Source organism: Mizuhopecten yessoensis, unplaced genomic scaffold (genome assembly GCF_002113885.1).
Source record: "Mizuhopecten yessoensis strain PY_sf001 unplaced genomic scaffold, ASM211388v2 scaffold81, whole genome shotgun sequence".
NCBI classification, from domain to species: Eukaryota; Metazoa; Mollusca; class Bivalvia; order Pectinida; family Pectinidae; genus Mizuhopecten; species Mizuhopecten yessoensis.
In genome coordinates this window covers 357,120-368,202 of record NW_018403368.1, presented here as the reverse complement: position 1 = coordinate 368,202, position 11,083 = coordinate 357,120, and the positions used below count along the sequence as shown (strand labels likewise).

At 36.7% G+C, this 11,083-nt stretch overlaps 1 protein-coding gene across 3 annotated transcripts in view; it reads left to right on the top strand.

Annotated features, from left to right (window-relative positions):
• Nucleotides 1–11,083, top strand: part of LOC110452234 (beta-1,3-galactosyltransferase brn-like) — a 42,824-nt gene that overhangs the window by 3,909 nt on the left and 27,832 nt on the right. The window contains exon 1 of one of the 3 annotated variants that reach the window (XM_021500727.1): nt 8,127–8,794. The exons of the other annotated variants lie outside the window; for them this stretch is intronic. The gene's annotated coding sequence lies outside the window, so the exon portion shown is untranslated. Of the gene's footprint in view, nt 1–8,126; nt 8,795–11,083 lie in introns of those variants that run through there. 3 annotated transcript variants of the gene reach the window in all.

Genomic DNA, 11,083 nt, shown 5'->3' with positions numbered 1-11,083 from the left:
TTAACCCTGCCAGCCTGTTGGATTTTATTTCAAAATATATCTTCAATAACTTGCGGGAATGCATGATGGACATCTCAGAATTTTAAATGATCTAGCAACGCTTGTTAATAGCAATGTCAAAAACATTTTTATTGATCTGCAGGATTGCCTCAAGAAATCAGAGGGTTTCAAATCAGTGGTTGTATGGAGTAAAAATTATAATTATCAGCATTAATCATTCCTGTTTGCTTTCTTCAGATGGCACCGTAATGTACTGGTATCAGTAATAGCCAATAATGGATACATTTAACGAAACAAATTGACCTAGGGCTTTAAATGTGGTCGGTGATCTTCTTGAAACTACATGTATTTATATACTATCCATAAGTATAATTTACTGTTTATTACGTGCTGTATTTCCACTGTTATTCATTCAGTATTATTCTGATTCCAATAGTAATCACATACATTGTAAAAAAACATATAAGAATTTACTGCATATTTTTCTCCAAAATAATTTGGTAAGGTGAAGAAGCCAAATGGCGCAGCAAAATGCGTCTTTTTTTTATAATAAAATCATATTGTGTTCAATCAAGTAACGGAAAAATATGAGAGTGTTCTGAGTTGAAAATGCAGAAAAATACCGTTGTTTTTGAATATGCAGAAGAAAAAAAATCATTTTATTTGAGAATTGTGATAAAATTACTTCAGAAGAACTTTTAAAAGTAGCATAAATGCACGAAATACGTCCTTAACATCACATCAAAGCTATCCTTTATGCGAACCGGCCTTCAATGTAGTTACAAAGCAAAAATGTGCACTGAACTGTAGGGATGAGAAGAATAAACAAAATCAAAATATTCTTAATACTGTGGAATAGCTGCAGAAAAATCGGGTTGATTTCAGTAAGTATTATCAACACTACGATGACGCGTGTCAACAGTGACGTCACAGCGCGTCACAACATGTTGTCAGCGTCAATTCGTCCCTTCACAAATAGCAAAATACGTGGAATGGTAGATATATAAGGACTTATCAGTATCAACCGATGTCATTTTGAAGCTAAGGACAAATAACCAAACGCAAGTACTCCATTGACACAATTTTCAGTTCGAGAAATAAATGAAAATATCGAAATAATATGTAGGATTTCGCAGGATGTCATCAGTTACATCGACTTGTATAAAATAAAATGTAGAATCGTTTCTGAACATAAAAATCTGCCGGAGATACGACAAAAATACAAGGTGTTCATTGAAAATGTCAAATTGTTTGAGCAAAAAACGAACATCAATGCAGTCACGGAGCAACGAATGCTGCCGTTTTTTGCGAGCCTGTACGACCGGAAGGACGAACGTTTTTGAAGCCTTCATATATATAGCATAGAACCAATTAACTCTCATTTTCCCGTACTTTCCGTACATCTGTTGCTATAACGGCTCGCACTGTTCGCGATCGGCCGAGAGTGCCCGCTATTACATGGGTATACTCACTGGATAACACAGTTCATAATGTGATAAATTAATTTCTTTTCATTTCAAAAGCCTAACTGACTATCAGTTTCAGGTCGGTTTGGTTAGAGCTAAAATTGTATGAAAACTTTGTCCAATGATGATGTAGATTATCATGGATGCCTCGGTATCTGTGAACGCTAACGCGCACAGTCATTACTACTGTGTGCAATCAAGCGTGACTTTGTCCAATGATGATGTAGGTTCTCATGGGTGCCTCCACTTCGGTAGCTGTAATGTGATCACTAACGCGCACAGTCATTATTACTACTGTGTGCAATCAAGCGTGAGCTTCAGATCAATAATTTCGGTTCGATCCCCAGCGGTGGCAAAAAATGGGGTTTATTTGATAGGGTTAATTGTTATCCCTCCGATGGCACGGTGGTTTTCCCCCGTTGGTTTTCCTCCATCACGAAAACAACATTTGTTCCCTTAACGGCGTCGTAATAAAATCTCTACAGAGCGTATATTTGTTGTTGACAATTGTACACGACGTTAAATAAAGATTATTTATTTATATTTATTGATTTATTGATCTCTTTCCCTATCGATGTCGTGAATAGGCGACACAAATATATATGTCGTCTCGTCTCCGTTGTCGTGTACACATGTACAGGGCATGATACGTTGGTGTCACGTGTCATCTGCTTTAATGGTTATAACACACGACAGTCGTGTAATCCAATTAATTATCGCTTCAATTTGAACCCAAAAGTTGATAAGGGATATATGCATAGGTGCAGAGTAAACAAATTTCATCATGTGATCAATTGTTTTCGAATATACCATGTTGGGTTTGATGGTCAACTATGCAAAAACATGGCGGCTGGCGAATTCAAAAATCATCACCAAATATTTATTAAGATCTTTGGAAGTAAATATGGATGTTTTAATACTGTATATAGAAAAGTAAACGTCTAGTCATAATGTACAACACACATGGATGCACCCTCTGAAATGACCTTAGCTGTTGGCAGGACGTTGAATCCTATAAAACCAAACCAAATACATACAGCATGAGGATAATGGCTTTGATAAAGGATTAAGATATTCAGTGGCAATTCTATGGAGTGATTTAAACACACACAAAAAGTCCAGTAAAACAAAAATGTTCTGAATTGATAGGTTGGCAGATAGCTTGTCAAAAGAATTCACGGACGGCGTCAGAACATACTTACTGCATTTTCGTCACAATGTAATCGATATATTTGCTCTTCGTATTAATTTTCCCACACTTCGGAAATATATACTAGAATATATATATTTTCCTTTCATTTATATGGATTAGGTTTTCTAAACTGCATATTCTGGTGGTTATATTGGAAAATACTTGTTAGCTAGACGCGTCCAGTTTAGGGTGCTGTACATTTGAAACCGGTTAATTTTGTATGGGATTCACAAGTTGGTATATAATTTTGTTGTTTTTACTTGAGGTAAACCTATCTTGCTAGTAGTAATCGATTGTTTGATATTGTCGCATTGTTCTTCGCTCCACTGCCAAAATGTTTTTGGCACAATTTAAACAAAAAAACAATATTTACAACAGTTATCCCGAACCTCCAATAGTAGAGCGGTCAGTAGTCTCGTTCAACCAGACGCTTGATCACTTGTATTTTCTGTTTGGCGTAAGTTGCTCAGACAACAAGAGTCTGGTTGAACGAGACTAAGCGGTCAGCGGCAGCTCCAGTGGCCAAACAGACTAGAGAAAATAAAGGGGAGGTTACTTTAGATATCGAAACCTACAACGGTATTTTCTGGTGATTTGTCCGGGGCAGGGTTCTAATTGAGTTATATATTGTATACCATGAAATTGTCAGCGTTGGTTAATTTTCGCCTTTTTCGCCTTCTGCAATGAGTAGAAATGATACATTTATGTTTCCACTGCAAGTTCTCCTATAAGCTTTACCAGAAGAAACTGCGTTCGTAGATTTACGATGTCAATATAAGGATTGAACGACATTTTCCCAACGTTCATACCTGCATGAAATTTAAAGAAATATGTCGTGAAATTTTAATACACAACAACCCATACACAGAAATAAACACATGGGTGGCAAGCAACTATCAATGAAGGGCGAATATGAATTAACAGACTGGATAGAAGCAAGGGATACTTGTTGAGACATCAGCGTACATGTCACCACTCAAGTACTATATATCGGAAAATACCCTGCAGTTTAAATTTCGCCCTTTTCGCTTTTTCGCCCTCTATATCATAACAGCGAACATTAGTAGCCAACGTGGGCGAAATGTACACTGGGTAAATATGCATTTTATCGGCGAATGGCGGGCGAAAGTTAGACTGTGCGAAAAACTTCTCGGAGTACAGTATGTAAAAGGTATAGATTTTGGAAACAGTCCAAGAGAGACAAAACATCAAACTGATTTTATGATAAAAAGGTCATATATATAGTAGGTTCCCATTTTATAGGTATTACCACATATCATTTACAGAGGTACATAAAAGGGGGCTTAAGAGGATCGATCCTTGTAGAACACCTATACACATACCTTGTTGTGTTTAACTAAGGGAATTCATTTTAATCCATTGTAGCCTTTGGATTAGTTGCGATTTAAACCTATGTAAATGAGGTTTAAATATTTATCACGTACTTATCGCGAGATCTCGTCAAGTCATGTGACATTGCTCATGCCCTAATTTCCATTAAAAGCATCAGTTTTTATAGAAAACGTTGGAAAATACTGTTCGTAATGATCTTTGAAACATGTTATTGATACCACCTATAGCTAGTGCATAAAGAATAGATCTTTCGATCCATGTGCGACGTGTGTGTGAAAGTGACGATTTGTTTATAAAATATCAGTTTGAAGAGCGACCCAGGCGCGGGTCGCTTATTTCCCGCATATTAAAGAGGGCCGGAGTTCTGACGTTAATCGATAAAACGTCAGAATAATTCGGACTAAAGGTATCAAGTTGTTGTTTACAGCCGGTTCATTCACAAGGTATTCATACAGTTCTGCATACTTACGAGTACTGGTGGGTGTTAGTGCCGTTTCAATAATACAAAGGGGAAATCTAAGCTTGACGTTTAAAAGTAAACAATCCTTTGAGATTAAACTATCTAGAGTAATCTTTGGTTTAAAATCTTTCCCTAGTTACTATAGAAAACTATACAACGAGTAAATCCACCATTATAAGAGAAACACGGGATATTTTACCACGGCGAGTATGCGTTCCTTACTTATAATAATTGAATACAAATATTCATTTTGGCTAAGTGTTTACAAAGTGTCTTATAATGTTTACTAGTTTAATGACATGTATATCTAAGATTTAAAATTACAATTATTCCCGTCTTTGTTAGTAAAGTGGCCGTAGGAAATCTGTACACAGGATTATGCTAATTTCTCACGATTTTATTCAGTTAGAACGATTTCAAACATTAGAAGCACAGCATTTCGTTTACTTACCCTTGCTACGAGTTAATATTTATACCCATACACTGACTAACAATGAAATAAGGATTATATCAAAAGGAATTCATGCTAAAGCAAATTTACATTGAACAGGTTTTTTGTTTGCTCTTTCCGAAATACAATTGCATTGAAGAGACTAGACTTTAAAATGTTGCGTCGCATGGTAAGACTCAATGTTGTCAAGTCCTATGCACATATGTATGAATATCTTCGTTGTAATTAAACTGGGCCCATATTCATAAAATCACTCTCATGCTCAAACTCAGTTTCTGTGCTCAAGTCCAGTTCCATGTTCCTGTTGAAGAAAGTCACATTCTGTTAATGACTAAGGAGAACTATGGAGAGACCAAAAGCCAAAAACATTTTTTTTACTTAAATGTCAAGGAAAGTTGTCTTGATGACAGAATCCGTGCTTGAGCACGAGACAGATTTCATTACGACGAACTTAGAGTATACTTTCGTAGGTTTATGTCCCATTTCGTTAAAACAATTCAAAAATGTTGTTAAAGTAGGACTGGGCTATCTTTCTCGTATTTTACAAAGTTTTTGTTACATTTGAAATTATTAAACTTAAAACAGAAAAATACACAATGTCGATCACACCTAGTCTAAGGAAAGAATAAGATTATACCGAAGCGTCATCAAGACCATAACTCGAAATAGAAAATGATAAAACTATGGCGAAAAATGAAAATTTAAGGAGAATAAGACCAGTTAGCTCTGATCGGAATTTGAATTTTATTTAGAATACTCACAAAGGTGTACATGTATACGAAACACCAGATAAGCCTCGTTCCACTGTCAGCATTTAGGGGAATGGCAACAACTGGTTCACCCGTTGTCAGTATAATGTGACCGGGCGGAATGCTGTGATGTGTGCCTTCGGCATGGCATTTCAGTGAGATAGCACTAAAAAGTCATCATCAGATCCGCGCTATCACAAGGTGGCAAGAACACCAACATACCCTGTGCCCTACATACACATACGCATGCACGCATACACTACAAACATGGAGGCACGTCCGTAAATGACCATAGCTATTATTAGGACGTTAAATAAAATCAAACCAAACAAAAACAAACTTTCCATTGTTAACAGCTTGTATCATGAACTTGAAGTCTTTTTTTACTCCATGTCTTTAATTTTGATGAATCATTTCTTAAAAGAAATCAACACCATGCGGGATTTTTATAAAACAAAATAACAAAGATGAAACAAAAAATAAACACTGTTCTTAATATAAAAAAATGCAATCAGGATTCGAACCCAGGACATCAGATTATGAAACTGTGGATCTAACTAACTGATATATCTAGTCAACTGTATTACCTTGGCTCGGTCGCGCTGAAGTCTTACTGAAACGAAATAAGGAGATGTTGCTGATTGTACTAGAAACTACAGTGGAATTCGTTAGTGTGTTACATGTAGTTGGGCAGGGACACTTAAGACTCAATATATTTATATAAAGACGACATAGACCTCTACATTGCGGAGACACGGTTGTCTAGTGGTAGGACGCCGGGCTCGTGACCGAGGGGTTGCGGGTTGGAGTCACGGCACGGCACTGTGTTGTATCCTTGAGCAAGATACTTTACTCCGCTTGTTCCAGGCTACTCAGCTGTAAATGAGTACGTGGTTGGGCAGTGCTAGACTTGTTGAATAATAGCTGTGAGCGCCGAAATGGCAGCACCAGCTGTATGCTCCCCTTGGAGTTGCAAAAGATTTGGCTGGTTGCAAAGGCCCTTATAACCACGGATAGTAATTTGTGAACCGCTTTGAGGCGACCTACGAACTAGGGTTGTGATAAAGCGGTATACAAGAACCTCGAATTGTTGTTATTATTATTACATCAAAGGCTGTTTCTATCCTTCTGTAAGTACTTTTTTTAATAAACATTTACGGTATTTTTGTCAGATATATCCTGTGAACGTATTCGCACAGCCAATGTTCCATCTCTTTTATCTTTTTCTCAAAATTGACAGTAATTACAACATGTCGTCTGGAAAGCGGACATGTTGTAATTACTGTGTCGTTAGTAATGCGTCTTCTGCTTACATTTGTTTTCAGAAAAAAAGTTTATAAGGAAATATAGTATTTCGATTCAATTTGCCAAGTAACGTTATGTACAAATTATTTCTCGGCAGTTCATAAGGCTTACTCATCACACATAATAACAGCGATTTTATTTCAAATAGAGCACTAAGCATGCAATTATTCTTTGAAAATATCTAAGGGCTATGATATACCACACACATTTTCCAAAAAAGAACAGTGATACCGTTTCTTGTCCATTTAAATGTCCTTAAGCTTGTTTGAAATACCCCATGGACACATTTTTTTATGTGAATTGAGTGTGATTATTTATTACAGTAAGTAAATCCACGTCCCCAGTTGTAAGGATTACTTTGTAACATCATGTCATACCTTCCAATTTCCCACTTAGAAAGGTTTTTTTTAAACGTCCCCAAACAATGATCATATCGATAGAAAGTCAGCCATTTTGTGATGACGTCACGAGGAAACCACTTGAAATGGAAGACACTTTAGATTCCATAATGCACAAAATGTAAATCAATGAATCAGGTCAATGTTTTGTCAATGGTTGATATGGAAGATGGAAAAACGTTGCCCTGTTTAAGAACCATACTACATGTAGTCGGCATATCTCTATTTTATTTTCAATACGGATATGACTTACTTACGACATTCTCAAATAATCTATCAAATGTTTTATCCATCGATGTTTACAGAGTTTCAATGTCAAAAACGGTAAACTCCTTCTAAACATGAGAGGCATCAATTACATTCAAGACGAATCAAGACCGCTTAAAAGTAAGAACAAAACTGCATTTGTACTTAGGAGCTTTTTCTAAAGATTGTAATATAAAAATATTGCCGGAGCTTATGGTTGTGGCGATCACGTTTAATCAGCATAATGATATATTAAGGGTGCTGATACATTCCTAATTATGAATGGTGTGTTCTTAAAAGGGATGTCATTACTTTAACGCAAACTCACTTCCACGACACAATATTCATATATAATTTCATATATATGATGGTACGAAGATAAAATCAACATATATCATAATTTGTTATTTACAAAGATCGACTGCTCCACACCGACTGTGACATATGCCACTTCTACCTCGTGTTGACAGATTAAAGGATAATTTACAGTAGCAAGGTATTCCTCTCTCTCTCTCTACATTACACACGATTGAGTGTTGGCTTTCCTGTCGTAAAAATACTCGGAGATGTATTTCTGGACAAGGCACAGTGCGATACAATAATGGCGAACGCAAGTTTGACGAAAAGTGATGACGCTAACCTATTGTGAGACGAGGCGCTGCATAAACTGATGACGTGATCCTAATTAAAGGCGTTTGAGCGTTGCCTTTCTATTCAAGTAAGGACAAGAAGACAGTGTAGCATTTCCATTTGCATAAATTGAAATGCGCATGTGAAGTGACTTATTCTCTGATATCATGCCTTTATTATTTGTACGGATTATACTATTCAGTAAGTACTAAGTAATCGGTACCAGTCCTGGCAGACACCGTTCAGAGACCGGCCTTTAATTGTGTAGTACTTATATAGACAACACATGTGCTACGTAGGTTGCAATAAGCAGCCATATAAAAAAAAAAACTTGATATCTGGACATTCTACCTGATAAATGATTCCGCACTCGATTACTTGATCATCTGTTTCAATTTTACCTGTAAATGTTTAACATCGCGGCGTTAGCGATACTGTGATTGTGTGTATAGTTGCTAAGTGGCGTCGGACGTAACGACATCGCTAGTGTGTGACCACCGTTTTCACCTGTACGGACTTAACTATATATAACATATGTAGCAAGGTAAGTTTGATATATCATTTTACAGTTTTGAACGTACAATGTGTGTTCCGTACTAAATGAATGTGAAAATAACAACCATATACCTTCTAGAAATGTTAAACGCAGGATCTGACCTCGTTTCAATGCGGTCGATACCGCGTTTTCTCCAGCAGTATTTGTAAATCGATAAATAGCATTAAGACTCACCGCATAGGTGTATAAAATGTCGAACGCCCTCTCCATACTCAAGGATCAAAGCACTGTATTAATGAAACTACGGGGAGGGTTTGTAACGATCCAAATGTACTATTTGCCTACCGATTAAAATTATGATAACTGTCTTCCTATCGATAATAATATATTTCCTGACTAGTACATTCAGCATATTTTTGTTTCAGTTCCTCTTTATATTTGATGTTCCGCGAAATATTAGGGGAAATATGCAACATTTTCAAAACATGGCTAAAGGGGGAGTTAACATTTCATAAGGCATGGTTTCATTCCGAAATGATATTGACTTTTGTTGGTCACTGAAAAGCAAGTAGGTTGGTAGCTGCACGTGTCGTAGGAGAGACAAGAAATGATGTTCGAAGTAATAACGGAAATCATTGTCACATTGTCAACAAATTAGATCAAGCTTGACGTTACATTCATATAACTAAAATATTGATACTAAACAGTTAGTTTAAGCATGGTCTCAATCGATAACGCTTGTGGTTTCAGTTGATCTTGTCGTCAACAGCACATTAAGCTGACAATACTTTGAACAAATGTCTTTACGCACAGATTCTGATCTAAATGCATACCAATGGGGCCGTATTCATCCATTTAAGATATATGACGTCATACCCCTTCGGCCTTAAATGATTTTACAGTTGTGTAGTGGATTTCTGTGGTATAGACACATATATTCACCTGAGGGATTTGTAGTTAACCCACTCACCCATTATTCACGAAATCGTGGGCATAGTGCAGTATAAAACAGGGTCAACAATACCTTCACTTTGTACTAAACAAGGTGGTATACACGGCTGTATAAATTTGATTTATCGAACCACTTTCGATGTCTTGTGACGAGAGTACTTCTAGTATAAACTGGAACTTGATATACCCACAATTTATGTTGAAGTACAGAACATTATTGTTTTTCCACCATTGAACAATGTTTTCCACACTTTATGTTTGGAAAGCATTTTTTTTATTCTTTCCTCCATGGACAAACATACTGAAATAATTGACGTTGACATTGGAAAAAAACCCTGACTGTTATCAATTTTTAAGATCAGAGAGAGTTATATTGCTGGATACTTCACGTCAGAAGTATTACACAATATTTGTGTGGACATATGCCGTAGAGGATTGTTCAGGATGTGTCTGGACGTTGGCCAATATGTGTGTGGACATTTATTTTTTCTACAGTGTACTTATACGTAATTTTATCATTATGAGGGCTTTCAACCCACAGTGTACCAGTGAAGATTGAGGACTAGATGATGGCCTATATAACCATCTGCTATAAATCTACATAAAAGTACTGTAGTACACCCTGTTATTACTGTGATAAATCGCCCTGCAGTAATGGCCGAGGGTGGATAATACTCATCACAGGTACCATAGTCATCTACCTCAATCACCACCGCCACCATATTCATCCCAAAATGAAACCTCCTCACAGGATAAATGATAGAAAAGGAAAAAATTGAACGATTATACATGATAAACAGATAGCATTGTGTCTGCTTCCAACAGCCCTCCACCACTGGGTTGTGGGTTCGAGACATCTGTGGGGCTGTCGCCAGGTACTGGCCGTAGGTCAGTGGTTTTTTCTCTGGGAACTCTGGCGCTCTCCTCCACCACCAAAACCTGGCACGTCCTTAGAACCGTCACCATCGCCTGGGCAACAATATTGTGAAAATTAAATGTCTGTTTTATCCTTTCGCCTTAGAAAGTTTTGGAAATTAAACGGACCCCATATCCCTGGTCTGCAATGAACCAACTGGAAATCAACAGTTTACCCAATCTTTGAATATTGTTGATGACGAAATAACTATGGAGTTGATAACATGTAATGGGAATCTCACCCATCCCTTTACATCGTTGAAAAATAATTAAATGGACCCACACTATAATGTACATCAGATCTTAACGTCCTGTTACTCTCCCTTGTTCTCATCAACCCTCCGAGCATTGGTTTTTATACATTTTACTTTTTTTTTTTTTTTTTTTTTTTAAATGAAATGTGCAACTATAATGATCAGAGTGGAAGAGATAACATTTTCTAACCAATCAATAGACAAGTTTAAAGGAAAT